This window comes from Suncus etruscus, chromosome 18 (genome assembly GCF_024139225.1).
Source record: "Suncus etruscus isolate mSunEtr1 chromosome 18, mSunEtr1.pri.cur, whole genome shotgun sequence".
Taxonomy (NCBI): domain Eukaryota; kingdom Metazoa; phylum Chordata; class Mammalia; order Eulipotyphla; family Soricidae; genus Suncus; species Suncus etruscus.
In genome coordinates, this window is record NC_064865.1 from 13,061,775 (window position 1) to 13,080,797 (window position 19,023).

Consider the following 19,023-nt stretch of genomic DNA (forward strand, 5'->3'; position numbering starts at 1 on the left):
AACCTGTCAAAACATGAGAGAAAATAAACAGAATTCTTCAATGAATACATACTATGCCCAATAAGCATATAAACACTGTTCATTAACATTTATTATCAGGGAAATATAAATCAAAATGACAATAATATATTTCACACAAGTAAATTTGGCCTGCATTGAGATGAATGGAAAGAGCTAATACTGACTTGGTGTGGTTCAAAAGGGACTCTCCTTCCTTGTTGGTGGGATGGTTGCCTGATTTAAACTTCATATAAAATGAAGTGGAGATAGCTCAGAATATTAAGAGTATTAGTATACTCTTCTGAAGTAATTAATAATATATTAGATGAATAATTTTGAGATAGCATAAAAACAATTAATTCATTATTTTGAGATAGCTCAGAATATTAAGAGAAAAATATATAGGGTCAGGTGATTGTAAGCAACCAAGGTGCTCAATTGCATGTGGACTAGATTGAACTGAAGTTCAGTCTCTGGCATATGATATGATAACCTGAGGCCACCAAAAATTACCGCTGAACAAAGAACTTGGAGTAAACTCTGAGCACCACTGACTGTGATTCCCCCAAATATAATTTCATATAATCCAGTAATTTTCATCCTGAGCAAATATCCAAAGAACAATAAAACATTAATATGAAAATATATACACATATATATTATGTTCATGTCAGCATTATTCAGAAGAAACATTGTTTGGAAATAATCAATGTTATGGAATAGATTCATCAATTATGAATTGAAACATTGAATGAATTGAATAATGAAATTGTGTCATTTAGACATACACAATATATTTATCGATATATATATGTATATATACATATGTATACTTATATATGTAAAACAATGAAAATGTCTATGTATAGATGCATACATATATGATTCTATACATACACATATGCATATGTATGCATATTACATATATGTAAATAAAAATGAAAATGTATATATAGTATAAATATATATACAAGTATTTTCTTTAGCTATGAGAAGTGATGAAATCATCTAGTTTCCTGTGACCTGGATGAAATTGGAGGTGTTCTGTGAAACAGAAATTAAAAGACCAGTACCCTATAATCTTGCTCTTACATAGAAAACAAAGAAACAAAGCAGGGGATTGATTAGACAGACCTCAACAGAGACAATCCCTGAGATTTTTGCCAACAGACAATGGACAGAAGCTTCAAAGAAGGAGGGGTGGGCAAAATGAAGCTAAGGTTTGGACAATCCATTATGTGATGAACAAAAAAGATAAAAAAATATTGAATCATTGTAAACATATGACTTCAATAATTTTTTAAAAAAATTGTATTTATTGCTCAATTTACTATTTGTTTCATTCTGTAGATCTTTTACTTTTCTTTCTGACGGCTGGAAAGCATTTTAGTTTTGATTTGATTTTTTAAAAATTTTCTAGCAGAGGGCCGGAATAGTGGCGTAAGTAGTAGGGCATTTGCCTTGCATGCACTAACCTAGAATGGACTGTTGTTCGATCCCCAGGCTTCCCATATGGTTCCCCATGCCAGGAGCTACTCCTGAGAGCATAGCCAAGAGTAACCACTGAGCTTCTTTGGGTATGGCCAAAAATAAAATTGCTAGCAGAATCAAGATTCCCTTGCCTTTTCTACATTTAAGTATTACTCTAAGAAAGCTCTCCAAACAAAAAGAAATAGGCTTTTTGTGTTTATTGGATCTGAAGTGACTAGCAACGTTCTGGTATAATGAAGTATATTTCCTTTTGACACCAAAGATAATTAGGGCTACATGCTATAAATTAAAAAGGAATTTGCAACAGAATCTTTTTTATGTAAGTCTTCTCTTCACTCCCTTACCCCAAAGATAGATTATTTTATTTCGTATCTTTGTCTAACTCTAATTGATATTGTATATAGGCATACTACCGATAAGTCAGATTTTTCATGTATAGTGGGATATAAATAATACTTTTCTATATATAAAGGGATCACCACACCCATCATCAAACTTCAAGTGTCATTCTACCACCAAAAGGACCCCTCTGTTCATTTCTTTCACTCATCACTATTTTAACCAGATCTTGTAGTTAAATTCTACTTTGTAGGGTGTTGGTGTGTTTTGTTATGTTTGATAGTTTGCTTAAGCTATAATTTAAAATATATGCAATTATGTAATTTTCTTTTTTCTTTTTTGTTTTTTTATTGGGGCCACACCCATTTGATGCTCAGGGGTTACTCCTGGCTAAGCGCTCAGAAATCGCCACTGGCTTGGGGGGATCATATGGGATGCCAGGGTATCAAACCGTGGTCCTTCCTTGGCTAGTGCTTGCAAGGCAGACACCTTACCTCTAGCGCCACCTCTCTGGCCCCATGTAATTTTCTTTCCTTCTTTTACTTCCTCTTAACCTTAGGATCCACTATTTTTGTCCTAGGGAGCACAAATTCATATTTTTTGGGTATATTAATGTTCATTTAGAATATATACCACAATTTCTTTATCCCTTTATTTATCATTGGGCATTTTACTATTGAGTAATGCTGCTATGTACAGGTACAAAGTATATATTTTTAATTTAATATCCTTTTAATTTTTTATTATATATTTCAGATGTATGCCTAGCAATGATATTTTCTCTTTTTTTTTTTTAATTTTTTTTTTATTTAAACACCTTGATTACATACATGATTGTGTTTGGGTTTCAGTCATAAAAGGAACACCACCCATCACCAGTGCAACATTCCCATCACCCAAGTCCCAAATCACCCTCCTCCCCACCCAACCCCCGCCTGTACCCTAAACAGGCTCTACATTTCCCTCATACATTCTCAATATTAGGACAGTTCAAAATGTAGTTATTTCTCTAACTAAACTCATCACTCTTTGTGGTGAGCTTCCTGAGGTGAGCTGGAACTTCCAGCTCTTTTCTCTTTTGTGTCTGAAAATTATTATTACAAGGGTGTCTTTCATTTTTCTTAAAACCCATAGATGAGTGAGACCATTCTGCGTTTTTCTCTCTCTCTCTGACTTATTTCACTCAGCATAATAGATTCCATGTACATCCATGTATAGGAAAATTTCATGACTTCATCTCTCCTGACAGCTGCATAATATTCCATTGTGTATATGTACCACAGTTTCTTTAGCCATTCATCTGTTGAAGGGCATCTTGGTTGTTTCCAGAGTCTTGCTATGGTAAATAGAGCTGCAATGAATATAGGTGTAAGGAAGGGGTTTTTGTATTGTATTTTTGTGTTCCTAGGGTATATTCCTAGGAGTGGTATAGCTGGATCGTATGGGAGCTCGATTTCCAGTTTTTGGAGGAATCTCCATATCGCTTTCCATAAAGGTTGAACTAGACAGCATTCCCACCAGCAGTGGATAAGAGTTCCTTTCTCTCCACATCCCCGCCAACACTGTTTATTCTCATTCTTTGTGATGTGTGCCATTCTCTGGGGTGTGAGGTGGTATCTCATCGTTGTTTTGATTTGCATCTCCCTGATGATTAGTGATGTGGAACATTTTTTCATGTGTCTTTTGGCCATGCGTATTTCTTCTTTGTCAAAGTGTCTGTTCATTTCTTCTCCCCATTTTTTGATGGGGTTAGATGTTTTTTTCTTGTAAAGTTCTGTCAGTGCCTTGTATATTTTGGAGATTAGCCCCTTATCTGATGGGTATTGGGTGAATAGTTTCTCCCACTCAGTGGGGGGCTCTTGTATCCTGGGCACTATTTCCTTTGAGGTGCAGAAGCTTCTCAGCTTAATATATTCCCATCTGTTAATCTCTGCTTTCACTTGCTTGGAGAGTGCAGTTTCCTCCTTGAAGATGCCTGTAATGTCCTGGAGTGTTTTGCCTATGTGCTGTTCTATATATCTTATGGTTTTGGGGCTGATATCGAGGTCTTTAATCCATTTGGATTTTACCTTTGTACATGATGTTAGCTGGGGGTCTAAGTTTAATTTTTTGCAAGTGGCTATCCAATTGTGCCAACACCACTTGTTGAAGAGGCTTTCCCTGCTCCATTTAGGATTTCCTGCTCCTTTATCAAAAATTAGATGGTTGTATCTCTGGGGAACATTTTCTGAGTATTCAAGCCTATTCCACTGATCTGAGGACCTATCCTTATTCCAATACCATGCTGTTTTGATAACTGTTGCTTTGTAGTACAGTTTAAAGTTGGGAAAAGTAATTCCTCCCATATTCTTTTTCCCAATGATTGCTTTAGCTATTCGAGGGTGTTTATTGTTCCAAATGAATTTCAAGAGTGTCTGATCCACTTCTTTGAAGAATGTCATGGGTATCTTTAGAGGGATGGCATTAAATCTGTATAATGCCTTGGGGAGTATTGACATTTTGATGATGTTAATCCTGCCAATCCATGAGCAGGGTATGTGTTTCCATTTCCGTGTGTCCTCTCTTATTTCTTGGAGCAGAGTTTTATAGTTTTCTTTGTATAGGTCCTTCACATATTTAGTCAAGTTGATTCCAAGATATTTGAGTTTGTGTGGTACTATTGTGAATGGGGTTGTTTTCTTAATGTCCATTTCTTCTTTATTACTGTTGGTGTATAGAAAGGCCATTGATTTTTGTGTGTTAATTTTGTAGCCTGCCACCTTGCTATATGAGTCTATTGTTTCTAGAAGCTTTTTGATAGAGTCTTTAGGGTTTTCTAAGTAGAGTATCATGTCATCTGCAAACAGTGAGAGCTTGACTTCTTCCTTTCCTATCTGGATTCCCTTGATATCCTTTTCTTGCCTAATCGCTATAGCAAGTACTTCCAGTGCTATGTTGAATAGGAGTGGTGAGAGAGGACAGCCTTGTCTTGTGCCAGAATTTAGAGGGAAGGCTTTCAGTTTTTCTCCATTGAGGATAATATTTGCCACTGGCTTGTGGTAGATGGCCTTCACTATATTGAGAAAGGTTCCCTCCATTCCCATCTTGCTGAGAGTTTTGATCAAGAATGGGTGTTGGACCTTATCAAATGCTTTCTCTGCATCTATTGATATGATCATGTGGTTTTTATTTTTCTTGTTATTGATGTTGTGTATTATGTTGATAGATTTACGGATGTTAAACCAGCCTTGCATTCCTGGGATGAAACCTACTTGATCGTAGTGGATGATCTTCTTAATGAGGCATTGAATCCTATTTGCCAGGATTTTGTTGAGGATCTTTGCATCTGCATTCATCAGTGATATTGGTCTGTAATTTTCTTTTTTGGTAGCGTCTCTGTCTGGTTTAGGTATCAAGGTGATGTTGGTTTCATAAAAGCTATTTGGGAGTGTTTCTGTTTGTTCAATTTCATGAAAGAGTCTTGCCAAGATTGGCAGTAGTTCCTCTTGGAAAGTTTGATAGAATTCATTAGTGAATCCATCTGGACCTGGGCTTTTGTTTTTCGGCAGACATTTGATTACTGTTTTAATTTCATCAATGGTGATGGGGGTGTTTAGATATGCTACATCCTCTTCCTTCAACCGTGGAAGATTATAAGAGTCCAAGAATTTATCCATTTCTTCCAGGTTCTCATTTTTAGTGGCGTAGAGTTTTTCAAAGTAGTTTCTGATTACCCTTTGAATCTCTGTCATATCAGTAGTGATCTCTCCTTTTTCATTCCTGATACGAGTTATCAAGTTTCTCTCTCTCTCTTTCTTTGTTAGGTTTGCCAGTGGTCTATCAATCTTGTTTATTTTTTCAAAGAACCAACTTCTGCTTTCGTTGATCTTTCGGATTGTTTTTTGAGTTTCCACTTCGTTGATTTCTGCTCTCAGCTTTGTTATTTCCTTCTGTCTTCCTGTTCTTGGGTCCTTTTGTTGAGCATTTTCTAGTTCTATTAGCTGTGTCATTAAGCTACTCAGGTAAGCTCCTTCTTCCTTCCTGATGTGTGCTTGCAAAGCTATAAATTTTCCTCTCAGTACTGCTTTTGCTGTGTCCCATAAGTTCTGAGAGTTTGTGTCTTTATTGTCATTTGTTTCCAGGAACCTTTTTATTTCCTCCTTGATTTCATCTCGGACCCACTGGTTATTGAGCATGAGGCTGTTTAACTTCCAGGTGTTAAAGTGTTTCTTCTGAGTCCCTTTGGAGTTCACAAATAATTTCAGAGCCTTGTGGTCAGCGAAGGTAGTCTGCAAAATTTCTATCCTCTTGATCTTATGGAGGTATGTTTTATGTGCCAGCATGTAGTCTATCCTGGAGAATGTCCCATGTACATTGGAGAAGAATGTGTATCCAGGTTTCTGGGGATGGAGTGTCCTATATATATCCACTAGGCCTTTTTCTTCCATTTCTCTCCTCAGGTCTAGTATATTCTTGTTGGGTTTCAGTCTGGTTGACCTGTCCAGTGTTGACAAAGCCATGTTAAGGTCCCCCACAATTATTGTGTTGTTGTTGATATTATTTTTCAGATTTGTCAACAGTTGTATTAAATATTTTGCTGGCCCCTCATTCGGTGCATATATGTTTAGGAGAGTGAATTCTTCCTGCTCTACGTACCCCTTGATTAATATAAAATGTCCGTCTTTGTCCCTTACAACCTTCCTGAGTATAAAGTTTGCATTATCTGATATTAGTATGGCCACTCCAGCTTTTTTATGGGTGTTGTTTGCTTGGATAACTTTTCTCCAGCCTTTTATTTTGAGTCTATGTTTGTTCTGACTATTCAGGTGCGTTTCTTGTAGGCAGCAGAAGGTTGGATTGAGTTTTTTGATCCATTTAGCCACTCTGTGTCTCTCTTAACTGGTGCATTTAGTCCATTGACGTTGAGAGAAAGAATTGTCCTGGGATTTAACGCCATCTTTATTTCAAAATTTGGTGTGTCTTTTGGGTAGTCTTGTCTTAGATTAGGTCTTTCAGTTTTTCTCTTAAGACTGGTTTTGTGTCTATGAAGTTTCTGAGCTGTTTTTTGTCTGTGAAACCATGTATTCTTCCATCAAACCGGAAAGTGAGTTTTGCTGGGTATAGTATTCTGGGTGAAGCATTCATTTCATTCAGTCTTGTCACAATATCCCACCACTGCTTTCTGGCATTGAGCGTTTCTGGTGACAGGTCTGCTGTAAATCTCAGGGAAGCTTGCTTGAACATGATTTCCCCTTTTGATCTTGCTGTTTTCAGAATTCTGTCTCTATCTGTGGGATTTGTCATTGTGACTAGGATGTGTCTTGGGGTGGTTTTTCTGGGGTCTCTTTTGGTTGGTACTCTTCGGGCATGCAGGATTTGATCCCATATATTCTTTAGCTCTGGAAGTTTCTCTTTAATGATGTTCTTGACTATTGATTCTTCCTGGAAATTTTCTTCCTGGGTCTCTGGGACTCCAATGATTCTTAAGTTGTTTCTGTTGATCTTATCATAAACTTCTATTTTCGTCTGTTCCCATTCTTTGACTAATTTTTCCATTGTCTGCTCATTTGCTTTAAGTTTTTTGTCCAATCTCTCCTGCTGTATGGAATTGTTATGTATCTCATCTTCCACAGCACCAAGTCTATTCTCAGCTTCTGATACCCTGTCCCAGAGCTTATCCATTTTGTCATTCACTTCGTTTACTGAGTTTTTCAGGCCTGTTAGTTGACATGTTATTTCAGTTTGGAGTTTTGTCATTTCTGCCTTCATATTTTCTTGGTTCTTATTAGTGTTCTGTTCAACTCGATCCATGGTTTCTTGGAGTCTGTTGAGCACCTTCCATATTGCTAGTCTAAAGTCCTTATCTGAGAGGTTGATTAGTTGTTCAGTCATTATCTGGTCCTCAGAATTGTCATCTTCATTCTCTATGTCTGATGCTGGCCTGTGCTGTTTCCCCATTGTCACATTTGTATTGTGGGTTTTTCTACGTGTTGTAGTGGTATTCATTGTCTATATGATGTAGGCAGCACACTCCTCTGGCTCCTCCCTTTCTGGATGGGCTGACTTGCCTCTAAGGGAGGGGAGTCCTCCGTGGATGAAGCCTCACACTGGGTCAAATCTTAGGCCCGAGCATGCAACAGAGAAGACAGTCCAGAGAGAAATGTTTGCTTCTGTGATATAGCGCCGTTCTTAGTGTGATTTTTCCTTCTTGTTGCAATGGAGTTCTTTCCTTAGAAAGAGTGCACGGCCGCGTAGCGAAGCGGAGCGGCCGTGCTCCTCTGAGCCTCTTTTTGCCCCACTCGCAAGAGTTTCACGCAAGAGGACAGTAGACAGACATAGACAGGTCACACTCACAGTCTTTCACAGCTGAGCCCCACTGGGCCGGTGTACTTTCGCGGATTTTCCCCGCCTGGTGTCACACACAGGGAGCCAGCTTTTGCAAAAAAAATATGGAACGCTTCACGAATTTGCGTGTCATCCTTGCGCAGGGGCCATGCTAATCTTCTCTGTATCGTTCCAATTTTAGTATATGTGCTGCCGAAGCGAGCACGATATTTTCTCTTATAAAATTATAACTTTGATATTTTAAAAACTCACCATGTTATTTTCCATAGACTATTCTAATTAGCATCGCCACCAATAGTGTTCTTTATCCTTTAACAAGCAGTTTTAATCTATTTTTAAATTTATTTTTATTTTATTTTATTTATTATTTATTTAATGTATTTTACATAAGACATTTTACCTGACTGGTATGGGGTGATATTTTATTGTGACTTGATGTGTGTTTTTTTCAATAATAAGTGATATTGAGTTTTTTTATGTATTTGTGGACTATTTGTTATTTTAATTAGATATAAAAATAAGACTATTTTTTCATATTTTATTGGATTTCTTGCTATTTTGTGGTTGAGCTATGTGAGATCTTCATATATTTTGAATATTTACTTTTTTCAAGTGTGTTATGGGTAAATACATTATTATGTATATTTTCTGTATTTGATTTTGTTTTTCTCTGTTAAAAATACATTTATTTTGATGTAACCCATATAAAATATTTTTCTTACCAAGAATTTTGAGTCTTCAAACACATCAGGAATGTTGAGGTTCTGTGTATATCATCTATGTGTTCTTTTATGCATTTAATATTTTGGGGTGTATAGTCTAAGTATAAAACATTATTTGTGGGGGAAACATTATTTGTGTGAATTATTTCTAAGGCATTCATATTTTTCTAGTTTTATTTATTTTTGCATGTGGCACTTATTTTTTCCAAATTAATTGATTAAAAACATTCTTCTTTTTCACTATATGTTATTAATTTCTTTTTTATAGATTAGATGATCTATGAAGGGGTTTACATTGATACTTTCTATTTTATTAATAATCATAAATATAATCACTTAAATAACTCATATACTATGGTTGGTATATATGCAAGGAAGATTAAGTATACAAGAGAACAGTTTGAAGGGAAGGTTATTTGTATTTCAGCAGAAATGTGACACAGTTTTACTAATGACAATCAAACATCCTGTGAAATTGTAACAATAAGGCACATAATCCCAATGATAAAATTTTACTCAATTTAAATATGATATGAATATTAATAGGTTGCTTTGTTCCCTTTTATATACACTTCCTTTATTCTCTTTCTTGGGTCACATGTGGTGTCTAAGTTTAGTTCTGAATAGTTTATACAATCTCATCTTGAACAAAATATGGCTAAATCTATACATATCCTATGAGACTTTGGAATCAATTAAATTAATTCTTATTAATTCATGTATTTGTTAAAATGTTTTTCCTCTTGTTCTGCCACATGCACTCAATTATGGGAAATGGGAAAACTTTAAAATGTCACATTCTGGTATGAAGTTTCTGAAAATCATTGGGGGACATTAGTTGCATTAAAAACAAGTCCAAAATTGTGCCTACTGGGCCTCTCCCGTGGAAACAAAGACTGCACATGCTATGAAAAAAAAGAGTGTTGTCATATGGTTGATATCTGTCAAATGGAGAATAGCTCTATGGCACAGGAGAGAGAATAAGGAGGAGGAAAAAGAAAACAGATATTTAAAGGTGAGAACTACTATTTCCCCCTGGAAGATTTTTTTTTTAAGACAACAAGAAAAAAGTAATTTATTTTCAGTCTTTCTCTCCCCAGGCTTTACAAAATGTAGATGTTTAGTTGTCAAGTTGAAAAATTAGAGTTATGATTACCTTTAAAAAGTTTTCCTTGTCAGAATTTCTTCCCAGCATGTAAAACACCTCTTTGTAGTGCCTCCCACCACATTTTGACTTCTATAAGACATACCGTGGAGAACACCTTGTCCAAAAGAGTCAGCATTAATGCTTTTCATGCTATGCCAATTGATTCTAAGAACTGTCTACTATATTTTCCACTGGGTAAATGCTTGTTACTTTTTGGAATATCATTAATGTAATTTAATTCTGAGATGCTAAAGAGAAGGAGAAAAGCATTGGATTTGAGATTACTTCTAGACCACAAATTGAATTCAAGTGGATACAAATGCCTGGTAATACATTTGTAAACATGACAATAAAATTTTATTTTAAAAAGGTATACTTTTACAAAACAGAAAAATATTTCAAGATTAATATAGATGATAATAAAGTTTAAAATACCTTCAATAAAATAATTTTAGGAAAAGAATGAACAAGTATAAAATAGGTCTGCTTTTCATATTGTAGCTTTTAAGCTTCCCCTCAGTTTTTTATATCCAGATTTTAATAAATTTATAGTCCTTGTGATTTATTAAAATAATTTCAGAACTTCAGTATAATAAGGGAGAAATATAGAAGAAATTAAGTATAATAATATATAAATATATCATATATTATATATATTTTGGATTTTTTTGGCCACACCCGACGGTACTCAGGGGTTAACTTTTGGCTATGCACTCAGAAATTGCTCCTGGCAGGCTCAGGGAACCATATGGGATTCTGGGGATTCAACCTGGTCTGTCTTGCATAGGCCACATGCAAGGCAAACACCCTACCACTATGCTATCACTTTAGTTCATTACATAATTTATCATATTATATCACATAATATTATATTTTATATTATATTATTATTATATTGTATATGTTATATTATGTTATGTTATATATTATATCATATTAATTTATATAAATATAAATATAAAAATACAATGAAAATAAGGCTATAAATAAGACTATGTTTTTTCTTGACTATGTCCGTTGACTAATATTGTGCTGATAATTGTCAAGCAGATGAATATTTGGAAAAAATTTGAATTGTATGATTTCCCTGATGCATGCTTTTCAACATGGTTGGTTTAAGTTAGCAACACGGTGTCACTGAGTGCAAAAGTAAAAGGAAATGTGGACAATTGACACATCAATTATGCAGACCACTGTCCCAAACTATAAACTTGAAATGATATTGTATATCTCAAAGGTAATTGAAAAAATAAAACGAACAAGTTACTAGTAATCTAGATTATCTAATATATTTGTTAATATTAATAATCAATGCCAGGGGCCTGAGCAGCAGTAGTTCAGTGGGTAGAGCACTTGCCTTGTATGAAGTCAACCGAAATTTATTTCCTGGCATCCCAAATGATTCTCTGTCAGGGGTCCTCAAACTTTTTAAACAGGGGGCCAGTTCACTGTCTCTCAGACCATTGGAGGGTCTGACTATAGTAAAAACAAAACTTATGAATTAATTCCTATGCACACTGCATATATCTTATTTTGCAATGAAGAAACAAAACAGATACAAATACAATATGTGGCCCACGGGCCATAGTTTGAGGACCACTCTGAGCATCAATGATTGTGGCTCTAAAACAAAAACAAACAGTAAATTTCAACGCTAAATTAATTTGCATTCATAGTCAGAAATTCAGTAATGCCCAGTTGGAGAAGGACACACAAAAACTTATAATTACACAAAAATAAAGACGATAATTGGTGACATGAAAACAAAAATGATTTTCACAAAATCAATTTGAGTTATGTCTCCAATGATAAAAGAAAATTAGCTAACAAATTCACATGGTATATTTACATATTCTGTTAAAAAGTCTAAGAAATATATATTTTTTTCTGTGTTTGCCTATCATTCAGAGATCACTTAGGTGAGTGTGGAGGACCATATGTTATGCCGGTATTAAAACTGGTTTGACTGCATGCAATGCAAATGTCCCACCTGCTATACTATTGCTTTAGCCAAAAAACTTAAGTATTATTTAGGTGAAAAGCATTCACTTTAAAGACAATCTTAGAAGTATATATTATTGATATAGCCTGAGCTAAATCTATGCACTCAAGTTAAATTGAGAGGCAGTTTATATAATAAAGAAAATGAATTTCTCCTTAGTCATTGTTAGACCACTGCTGAAAATATCTACCATCTGTTCTACAGGTCAGACTATAATAGAAGCAGTGAATTTATGAAAAATATTTTTACAAAATTCAAACAATATATCTGTAATTCTTTCTGACAACTTCTATTTTTGCCTGTCTAAAAATTTTTATATGAATTGCAAATATCTGGCTAAATAAATAAAACTGTAATAAAATGTTACTTATAATATTGGCTATGCCAAAATTCATATTATCTTTTGGGGGTGGGGAACCACACCGAATCATTCTGAGTTTATTCCTGGCTCTGCACTCAGGAATCACTCCTCATGGGCTAGGTGAAACACATGGGTACTGGGGAATGAACCTGAGTTAGGCACAAACAAGGCAAGTGATTTACCCACTGTATCATCTCTCTGGCCCTTTTTATATGTTTTTAAGAATAAAATATATTGATAAAAAGTTTTGATATAAAAATGTTTTGCCTCACCAATAAGAAGTGACATAAGGCATGCTGGATTGTCTTGGAACTTTGTCAGTAATGGTGATGTGCTGCACTTTGAACACCAAACATATAAAAATTAAAAATACTGTGATCATATTATCTTAACTACAGTTTTAAAATTGCCTCAGCATCAGAATTTTCTAAAGTAGATAGGGAATTCTTTGGAAAATTAAATTCCTCAATATAATTGCTGACCAGATACAAATGGAGAGCAAATGAAGATTAGAAGCAAGATTTTATGTCTTGATGAATCCTTTTAATTTTTAGTTATGTTTTAAATTTGTTTCTAAAGAAAATTTAAAAATCTAATAAAAATATGGTCATAGAATTTTTGCATCTATGTTCATTAGTGAGAATGATCTGTAGTTTTCTTTCTTGGTGGTGTCTTTGCCATCTTTGGGAATGAGTGTGATATTAGCCTCATAAAAGGAGTTGGGGAGGGTTCCTGTCTTTTTAATGGATTGGAAGAGCCTGTGGATCAATGGTAGTAAGTCTTCTCTGAATGTTTGATAGAATTCACCTGTAAAACCATCTGGACCTGGACTTTTGTTCTTAGGGAGTTTGTTAATTACATCTTCGATTTCCTCTAAAGTGATGGGCCTGTTTAGGTTTTCTACATCTTCATTTTCCAGTCTCGGAAGCTGGTATTTTTCCAAGAATCTGTCAATTTCTACTGGGTTCTCTAGCCTAACTGAGTATAGTTGTTCATAATATGACCTCATAATATGTTGTATTTCTTGGGGTTCTGTTGTAATCTCTCCCCTTTCATTTGTGATCCTTAATAGGATTTGGGTGTTTTCCCTCTTTTTTTTTTTTTTTTTTTGGTGAGTCTTGCCAGTGGTTTGTCCTGTTTAAAACTATCTTTTTTTAGAACTTCTAAAATCACAAAGAAAGACTTCGTCGTAAGTTCTACTCTTTGACCTGTGCAGAGACTGAGATCTCTAGATATAGAGGCCTGATTTTATCATCCAGATCGGAGCAGAAGTCTTCCATACAACACAAAAACACCAAGGGGAGAGTAAATGAACTTGAAAGGAGTCTATAGATAATCCCATGACAATAAGGGTGACTAAGGGTGGAGAAACCCTGTATCTCTTAGGCCAAGGGGATTCCCTTTTCGAATGACCCCAATTTTTACTGTGCCTATGCAGGAGGGGAATAAAGAGGTGGGGCGGAGAGATAGCATGGAGGTAAGGCATTTGCCTTTCATGCAGAAGGTAATCGGTTCGAATTCTGGCGTCCCATTTGGTCCCCTGTTCCTGCCAGGAGCAATTTCTGAGCATGGAGCCAGTAGTAACCCCTGAACACTGCCGGGTGTGACCCAAAAACCACAAAAAAAAAAAAAAAACCCAATAAGCACAAAATAATCTTTTTTCTTTATCTTTCTTTCTTTCTTTCTTTCTTTCTTTCTTTCTTTCTTTCTTTCTTTCTTTCTTTCTTTCTTTCTTTCTTTCTTTCTTTCTTTCTTTCTTTCTTTCTTTCTTTCTTTCTTTCTTTCTTTCTTTCTTTCTTTCTTTCTTTCTTTCTTCTTCTCTTATCTAGTTTTTGTCGATTTCTTTGTTTTGGTGTAGATATTTAAGTAGTTGTCCACTTTTATTTATATATTTACTTTTTATTTCTTCTTTTCTTTTTGTGCTCTGTCATGTTTTTTATCTCAAGACCATTTCAATTATGCGGTTCATATCTTTATTGCTGCAGTGCTCACTGGATATCTTATTTGATACTTCTTTTTGAACTTTTGTGGTGTTTCACTTTCTTTTTTTCCCCGCTTCGTTTCTCAAACCGAGGATGAGAGCCTCTAGGACTCTGCCCATTGTTGGCATAGTTGATTTTTACCCCATTTTATTACTTTTCTCTTCCTCAAACAAAACCACATAACTCGAACTATCTAGTCCCGCCTCCCAATTAGAGGGAGAAGTAATGGAGGTACCTTGACCAAACAGTTATAAGATCACTAAGTAATAAACTAGACACAGAGGGGGCCACTCAATCTAGAAGTCCCTGGGGTGAGGGTGGAGGATAGGGGAGGCAGGATGGGAACGGAGGTGGAGGGAGGACAATTCGGTGATGGCAATTCCCCTGATTCAATGTTAACATGTACCTGGAATATTACTGTGAACGATATGTAAGACACTATGATTAAAATAAAAATTATATTAAAATTATGGTCATAGGAGGCAAGGCTGAAAATGCTCTAATTTAAAGTTTAATGCCATCATTTCAAAAACGAAGAATCAACACAAAACTTAAGAAACTGGATTTAAAAAAGACTAGTATATGGCTCAGGCTTTACTTTAGTGATACAACCTGTGCCTGTCCTAATTTGATTTCTGTAATAGCAAAACAAAATGAAGCAAAAATGCAAGCGTCTTAGACCTTGGTTGTTGAGAAGAAACCACACAAGTGGAAGTGTAAAATAGAAAATATTACTGTTAAATATTATATTAATTCAACCAGAAACAGTAATGGCTTTGGATATGGTATTAAAATTTATTTTATCATCATGACCTGTGAGCCAAGATAAAGTGCCATTTAAGAGATTTCTGAAATATTGCATGCTATTTGACCATTTTCTTGTCTTTTATTATTATTATTTTAAATTTGCCCAATACATGTTTTCAGTTTGAGTTGCATATGATTTAAAGATATATTTGTTATCTCTGGTTTTTGTTATGCATCACAAATGGTATACATTTTAAATACATTTTAATTTTCTGTAATCATTCCTTTTTTTTTCTGATTCACATAAATTTTTGATATCTTCCTTTCCCAAATGTTTACTGCTGCCAGCTGGGTAGTTCCGAATAATCCCAAGTATTCATGGGACAATGATAGCTGTTGTTAATACCATCATTAAATATTATATAAAATATCATTAAGCTAGGTCAATCTTTAATCAAATGGATGGTTTCCTACAGACATGTTTTGGTTGTTTGTAATGGGATGTGTAAAAAATTCATTGCTGGGGCCGGGAAGGTGGCGCTAGAGGTAAGGTGTCTGCCTTACAAGCGCTAGTGTAGGACGGACCGCGGTTCGATCCCCGGCGTCCCATATGGTCTCCCCAAGCCAGGGGCGATTTCTGAGCTCATAGCCAGGAGTAACCCCTGAGCGTCAAACGGGTGTGACCCAAAAACCAAAAAAAAAAAAAAAATTCATTGCTGGGGCCAGAGAGATAGCATGAAGGTAGGGCATTTGGCTTGCATGCAGAATGATAGTGGTTCAAATCCCTGCATCCCATATGGTCCCCTGAGCTTGCCAGAAGCAATTTCTGAGTGGAGAGCCAGGAGTAACCCCTGAGCTCTGCTGGATTTGACCCAAAAACCAAAAAAAAAAAATTATTGCTAATTTATTAATGAGGTATACCCATTTTTTTTATTAGAAGTTTTCAAATAAGTAACCCGAGATGTGAAGATTTGTCTAAAACTGCTGGCATGATCTAGACACTTTTATAATATTTGTTTTTGCCAAGTCTTAAAGGATTTGTGATCCCAATACTAAAAGTTATAATTGTCTCTCATGTGCTCAATAAAGAGCTCTATCAATCTATAATTTCATGAAGATGAGCATGCCATAGAAGGGTTTTTGTTACTATAAATATATACTACTATCCTGCCTCTCTGATTTTACTTAGTGATACGTAACAAAATTTTGAAGAGACAGGTTTTGGTTGAAAACTAAAAGCTAAAAACAATAAAACAATAAAACGAACTTTGAGCATCTTTCTAATATCTTATAAATAATCAGTTTTTAATACTAAGGATTTAAAGAAAGCACCAAATGAGTATATAGGCTTGAAATAAGTAAAGTACCAAAACCTTGAACTTAATTTCTTATCTTTAATGTCTTGGAAGAAGCTGCCAACTTGATTTATCTAATTAACCAGCTTTTATCCAAATTGTTAAGCTCCCAAATCTATTAATTTCCAAAGGTCAAATGAATATTTCTCCAATATCTCAAAATCTCTGTCACCCGCTTTTGAAACTTTTACTCCTCATTGGTAAGAGTTTTATTAGTTTGATTAGACATTTAAAGGGCAGACTGCCTTATCTGGCAGTCATACTTTACAAAAATTCTTTAGATTCTTTTTACCATTATTTTGTAAAGGTTCTTTATAACCTTTTGTAAATATCAGTGATTATAATTCTAGTGGCTTGCAGTCCTATCATCTGTGGCATTCTGAAATATCTTATTTGGAAGTCTTCATTATTTCAGATAATTTTCATATTATCGCTTTCCTGAATGAAAATTCTCCTGTTACCATATGAGAGGTTAATAATCAGTTTCTGGGGCCAGAGCGGTGAAAAAGTGTTAAGGTGTCTGCCTTGTGCATACTAGCCTAGGACAGACCGCAGTTCTATCCCCCACGTGTCCCATTGGTCCCCCAGGAGCGACTTCTGAGCGCATAGCCAGGAGTAACCCCTGAGTGTCCTGGGTGTGGCCCCAAAATAAAAAAAAATATCAGTTTCAGTCTCTTTCCTCATTTTATTCATGTTTTTGATAGAAGCTCAGCATGTGTGTAGTCAGATTTAAAAGGTATCTTATCCCAGATATAAAAAATACCCTCTACAACATCTCATAAAATAACATGTGTACTGAATGAATGAATGCACTATAATTTTTAATAATCAAAAACCCAAGCTTCACCTATACTTTCTTAAACTCTGTATGTAGGCCACAAGGAAGTGAATCCTCATAGGTACTTGTGCTTACAACAGTTTTCTGCATTAGGACAGCGTCCATTGGTCTCTGTTTCTGACACTCCTCTGAATTCACATTCATATTCTATTAATACATTAATGTACATGAATATGCACAGATATGAGACTAGGAAATAAAATGCACTATAGCTATCCATTTGGTGAGTTACCCCTCTCTCCTTAAATTATTTTCTTTGGAAAAAGTCATCTACTATATATTGCAAACCTCAAAGAAAGTTTATCTTACAACAAATAAAGGTCTTCTACAAAAACTGATGAGGAAAGAGCCTCAACTGTTAGTTTTATTGTTTCATTATGAGGGACTATATGCCAGAAATCCCTGATCAAATTCCTTTTGACATTCTTCACTATGAAATGATTTTTACTTTAAATTGTTAAACTTGGGGCCAGAGAGGTGGCACGAGAGATAAGGCATCTGCCTTGTGCGAGCTAGCCTTGGATGGACCACAAGTTCGATTCCCTGGGGTTCCAAATGGTCACCCAATTCAGGAGCAATTTCTGAGCGCATAGCCAGGAGTAACCCCTGAGCGTCAGTGTGTGTGCCACCCAAAAATTTGTTAAGCTTGGAGACAGTTTTTTTTTTAATATTGCAGAACTAATATAGGTCCTATACTGACTCACACAGAAGGATCCAAGAAATCTAACTTTCTTTGACACCATAGATGATGATTGATGTCTTTGCAGTTTAACATCATAAAAACATGCTGTTCTTGGTTTGAATTTTATTGTAATTGTTGTTTTGGCTTTTGGGTCACACCTGAAATGCTCAGAAACAACTTCTGTGTCTGCATTCAGGAAATACACCTGGCAGTGTTTAGGGGAATATATGGGATCCCAGGGATTGAACCTGGGTCAACCATGTGCAAGACAAGTAAGTGCTCTACCAGTTATATTATCTCTCTGGCCCCTGTTGGTTTTAATCTATAATTTTAGACTTTTATAATTTACTAATTTACTGCTAAATACCCCTAACCTTTAATAAATTCTGTTTTCTCTCAAAAATTCTTTACTATATTGCCCAAGGACTTGTTCAACTTTACTTATTGTAATGATTCTTCACTTCTAAACTTAACTATTGAGAATTAAATAACATTGAGTGGTTCAGAATTTAGGCATGTGTAGCTCACTATGGTTTTCAGAATGATTCCTGAAAGAATGCTTGCATTGCTTTCTCTTTCTCGTTAAACTTAACCACCAAAAACCAAAGAAAATTCACTTTAACATAATTACATGGGTTAGTAGGAAATGCTCAGCCTCTTTCTCTCCAGTCCACTTTTCTTTGCCAAAGCAAAGAGCCCAATACTCTAACATCAAAGAAAATCTGTTATTTTTTTCAAAGCTAGCAAGCCCTTAATATCTATGTAAAGTAATCCAAATTAATATTTCAAAAGTGACTTGTATAATTAGCAGAATTTCACAGCCATGTCAGCATTTATCTGAGCGCTGTCTGTAGGGAAGTTGGAGGAGCCCGGGTGGGAGCTGTAGGCAGCAATGTCTTCGTAGTGTTGGCTTCGATTATATGAATTAAGGCTGCTTTATTACAAAATTGAACATGTCTTCTTTTCTTGATAAATCAAGACTTAATTAGAAACTATAAAAATAATTTTTGTAAATGTTGAGATTATTGAGAAC

General features: G+C 35.3%; 1 non-coding gene across 1 annotated transcript; it reads right to left on the reverse strand.

Moving 5' to 3' along the window:
- Positions 1–8,252: 8,252 nt before the first annotated feature.
- Positions 8,253–8,359, reverse strand: LOC125996633 (U6 spliceosomal RNA). Its single transcript, XR_007491314.1, has one exon. It is a non-coding gene; the product is annotated as a U6 spliceosomal RNA (small nuclear RNA).
- Between the last annotated feature and the right edge of the window lie 10,664 nt (positions 8,360–19,023).